Source organism: Oryzias melastigma, linkage group LG4 (assembly GCF_002922805.2).
Source record: "Oryzias melastigma strain HK-1 linkage group LG4, ASM292280v2, whole genome shotgun sequence".
NCBI lineage: Eukaryota > Metazoa > Chordata > Actinopteri > Beloniformes > Adrianichthyidae > Oryzias > Oryzias melastigma.
In genome coordinates, this window is record NC_050515.1 from 2003618 (window position 1) to 2008794 (window position 5177).

At 38.5% G+C, this 5177-nt stretch overlaps 1 protein-coding gene across 2 annotated transcripts in view; it reads left to right on the plus strand.

Annotated features, from left to right (window-relative positions):
• trabd2b (TraB domain containing 2B) overlaps positions 1 to 5177 on the plus strand; it is an 84409-nt gene that overhangs the window by 63724 nt on the left and 15508 nt on the right. The gene's annotated exons all lie outside the window — the stretch shown is intronic.

Sequence of the window (5177 nt, forward strand, 5' to 3'; positions counted from 1 at the left end):
TCAGCATCTTCAGTGACCAAATTCAGCTTACGGCATTCACATTATCATCATCACAGGTAATGCTATATATATAGTTCATAATTATGTTAAAAGTTTACGGTTTTAAAGTTTGAAAAAGGTAGTTTTAGAGCATTCAGTAAATGTTTATCCTGTTCGGCCCGCGACCTCAGGTGTGTTTTTAATTTTGGCCTCTTGTTCGATTGAGTTTGACACCCCTGACTGAGGATAATTAACTAAAATGAAGACAGGTGTGAGTCATAACAAACCTGAAACCGGTGTGACTGAGGGACGATGCAAAGTAGAACATGACCAAAAAACAATAACACATTTTGTAGGTTTCCAATAAACCTATCAGGCTGAGAGCGTGTGGCTGACGCGTGTTCTCCACGTAAAAAAATAGACCACAAAAAAAGGGTTGTCCTCCACTTGGGTAGTTTTTTGGCGTTTTATTTAGCAAAAAAGAAGAAATAAAAAAGAACAACAAAAGTAAACTCCACTTCTAAGTAACTATTGTGAACACGGTCAAAAAAACCATGCGCGCTCCTCTCTCTGTCACCTGCAGCTGCCAACTCGCTCACACACACACAGGCATGCGCGACCCCCCCTTTCTCTCGTCTCTCGCTAAATCCTTAAAGGCACAGTACCTCACTTTATCTACACATACACAATATCATCAAATATATCCAAAGTCAATAAGTAATTCAAATAATCATGACAGAGAAAAGAAAACGCAGCGAAGGTATAAAATAAATCAAACATTTTACACTTCTGTAACTTAAACTAAGGTCAAGTTTAAACAGCACCCATTAAAACAAACATAAACGAGATGACCTCACATATGGCACTTACACATTTGTCAAAACCAAACCAAAGTTCCCAATCTCACAGTACCCCTCCCCAAAAGGGCAGATGCCCAAATACAGCAAAAACAATCTGGCAGGAAGAGATGTGGAGGAACAAAACAGAAAAAGTCCAGAAACATTTAGGGTTCATAGGACTGATGAGCAACAACCATCCTCAGGGACAGGAAACATGAAGTGTGGCCCGACGATCCCCCTCAGAAATGGACTGGGTGGACATGGATGACCTGGAAGAAAATTCTACCATTGCAGCAAAAATTCTCCTGCAAGGTGGTCAGGCCGTTCTGTCAGGAGCTGGTGGTGTTTGACAACTCTGGTTCTTTGCATTGTTGTAGGACAATGTGAAACAGAACATGACCAAAAACCAAACCACAATCCTCACAGATCGACTGTGACAAAGTTACACGGCGTAAACAGATGATTAGCTTCGATCATAAAAGCCAAACTGGAAAATGACTTTGCTCAGATAAATACACGCATGTCTTTTATCCCTCTCTGTGAAATAGAATCTTTTAGCCTCTGAAACGGTAGAACTCAAATCATAGGAAACACGACAAATATGAACTATGTCTTGAGGAGGTGGTCTGTTGGTAATTGTTGTTCTGATGTCAAACTCTGCTGCAGGTTTTCATTTGCCTGTTTTTTGGCTCCTGATGCTCATTTATTTTAAAAAAAAATATGTCCTGGAATTTTCTGACATGACCTGAGAACCACTTCCTACACAATAAATTAGTGTTTCTGTGTTCTTGTGTTACTAAGTCACATGATCCACAATCACCTAAACAGGAAGTCACTGTCTAAATGACACATGTAATATTAATTTAGTTTTGTATTCTGAGCCAGTTTGGATAGATTCCAGGTTTTCTGTGTGATACAGTATGATTTATTCCTGTTATCGTCTGTTGTGCAGCCAATGAAGTCATGTGTTCTGCAGTCACTAGTGGAAGTGATGGTGACTGCAGGAATGTCACGTTCTCTTTGGGATTTTCTCCAGTTCTTGTTGATTTTATTGTTCTATCTGGCCTGTGTCTACGTTTGTTTGGTTGAATTTGCATCAGTTTTTGTGCTCAATCGCACTTAAAACACCTGAGAATAACATCAGCCAAAATAGAACCCCAGAGAATAATATCTGATCAAATGAAAGGTTGATATTTTCAATAAAACCTCAAATATTAAAAGATTATTCAGATTTGATTTAGATTTGTAAAATGATCTAGGAAAAGAAAATTCACTTCAGCATGACATTTCTAAAATAAATATTGTACATTTTTTTTGTTGACGTTGGTAAGGTTACCTTATATCCATCCATCCATCCATTTTCTTGACCGCTTCTTCCCTTTCGGGGTCGCAAGGTGCCGGAGCCTATCCCGGCTACTGATGGGTGAAGGCGGGGTACACCCTGGACAGGTCGCCAGTCTGTCGCAGGGCCTCAATCACACCCATTCACTCTCACATTCACACCTAGGGACAATTTTGAGTCACCAATGAACCTATGAAGCATGTTTTTGGACGGTGGGAGGAAGCCGGAGTCCCCGGTGAAAACCCACGCATGCACGGGGAGAACATGCAAACTCCACACAGAAAGGTCCCAGCCGGGATTCGAACCGGGGCCTTCTCGCTGTGAGGCAAGAGCGCTAACCAGTGCGCCACCGTGCAGCCCGTTACCTTATATTATTTATGTAAAATTGTGTCCAAGATTTGTGGTTTTCCGGTCTAAATCCATTAACCGGAAGTTGATTATCACGCTCACGGCCACTTTGTGTGATGTAACCATGAAAAGGGTCTGTTCATGTTGGATGCAGAAACATCTATTTTCTACGTCTGTCTCATCTTGTTCAGTTACAAAGCACTAAAAATAATTTAGCTAATTGTTATAAAATGCAACTAAACCTGGTGTGCATTTAATTTACCCTTTGAAGATCTAAACCACAGATGCATTAATAAAGGTTGTTCACCTTGTGCTATCTTAGGCATGTGTACATTAAAGTAGAGTCATCTGGACCTCACAAGACAGCGCTGAACTTTATTCTTAAAGAGGCCCTACCATGAAAATTCTACTTTTTGAGGTTTTAAATCCATTTTACTGTTCATTCCTCACCATAAAGAACCCCAAAGCGGTATTTTGATCCGTTCATGAATTTAAGAGTAATCCTCTAAAAACCTGCGCTGCCTGCAGCAGCCCCTCCCATACCCATGAAAACCAGCGGTTGTACGTGCTGATGTAAGATCGATGCCAACTGCTCCCTCCAGGAAGAGTCTGCTCTTAAAGCTCCGCCCCCAAACTAACACGACCTTAAATTTATCCCCTTACTAGTGATGATCAGCAAAAAAACTTTTAGATGCAGAACACCGTATATCTTCCAGTTGTGTCCGTCTTCAATAAATTCCAGCTCAAACAGGAGTTTGTTACACATCACTCCTTTAAGACCATCAACATAAGGGTGGGGTCATCTGGACCCAGTGCAGGTGCATGGAACTAAGGCATGTGTCAAAGTCAAGGCCCAGGGGCCGGATCCGGCCCTCCAGGTAATTCTATCCGGCCCTCCAGATCATTTTATTTTATTGTTATTAATGACCCGATGTTATCTTGAGCTCATTTCTAACTTGTATAATTTTGACAAAATATATTTTTATGGAGAGTAAAATATTGAAAGTTATTTAAGGTTTAAGTTGATTTATTCTGGAATAATATTCCTGACTTTTAATTATTCATGATTATGCTAAAAATTTAAGCATTAAACATTTTAAAAATTAGCATTCTTCTAGCTTTTATACTATTTTGGGATTTACTAAGATTTTTTAGGGTATTTTGGAGTTTAGCTAATATTTCAGCTACATGCTAGCTGTTTGGAATAATTTAGGATTTTTCAGTTTTTTTGTGGCTTTTTTCAGCTACATGCCAGCTGTTTTGGCGATTTTAAGTTGTTTTTTTTTTTCTTTTTTAGTTTTTTAGGCTAATTTGGCATTTAGCAAGTATTTTAGCTGGCTATCAACTTCAGTGTTTTCAGCTATGAATTTTAGCATCTTCAGCGGGGAATTCAGTTCGCAGCATTTACACTAGCACTATCGTTGCTATATGTAGCTATATATCTAGTTTTTTAAATGTTTTGATATTATTTTTTTTCCGTGAAGATACAGAATAAATAATTTAAATTTTGGCTATGTGTAGCTTTCTGGAAAAGCGTAAATGTTTACGTTTAAGCTTTGATTGTTGCACTCTTCCTGTTATCCTACGAATGTATCATATGTGTAGCCGGTCGCTCTCTCTTTGCAGGACAGCTGCGTTAAGTTCATCTGCGTTGTGTTGTTTTTAAGAAATGATTGAGTCTCAGACAGGGGTTGCCACCAACACTGAGGTTTTACTCTGTGAAAACACACAGCACACACAAAAAAAATCACAGCTGGTCTCGCTTGTGTGCACAACCTCCTCTCGGCCGCTCCCGCAGAGACTGTGCATCTCAAAATTACATTAAAATAAATTTACACCGTGATCATAGAGTTTACAGTATTTAACATTTTTTTCCTCAACAAATGGCAATTTTTATATTTTCCAAATCACAAAAGATTGAAATAAATAACAAAACTGTAAATTACATTACACTCAAAATAAATACAAAGGAAATCACAAAAAGCAAGGGACTATAACATTTTATCTAGTCAAAATAAAGGTTCACATACCCGTGAAAACACACAGCACACACACAAAAAAATCACAGCTGGTCTCGCTTGTCTGCACAACCTACATGAGGGCAAAAAAATCACCAAAGTCCGTGAGACCATGTGTGCTAGCGCGAACTTCGCTGCTAGCATTAGCAGATTTTTAAGTGCTGCATGAAAATAAAAAAAAACACATTTCACAAAACTAGAATGAATAAAAATGGCGTAAAGAACATTTTAACAAATTAACAGTCCATTTCCGTGTTTAAAACTTCATGTAAATTAATTTTTCCTTCATAGATAACAAGAGCAAGCCGGCGGCTTACCTCCTCTCGGCCGCTCCCGCAGAGACTGACGGGAATGCCGCGAACAGAGAGGAAGTAGCGCGACTACCAAAATAAAAGTACCTGGTCTGAACTTTTCAAATTAACAAAATAATGATAAAAATTAAGATTTTGGTAAAATTAATAAAACAAACACACCACATGGGCTACATATGCAATAATATATATCTAGTTTATGGTTACATTAAAAAGTTACAGTTTCAAAGTTTTAAAAAATTGGCATTTTGCAAGTTTTTTTTTAAACTAATTTGGCATTTACTGTGATTTTTTCAGGCTATTGTGGAGTTAGACTAGTATTTACAACGCTTGCTGTTTG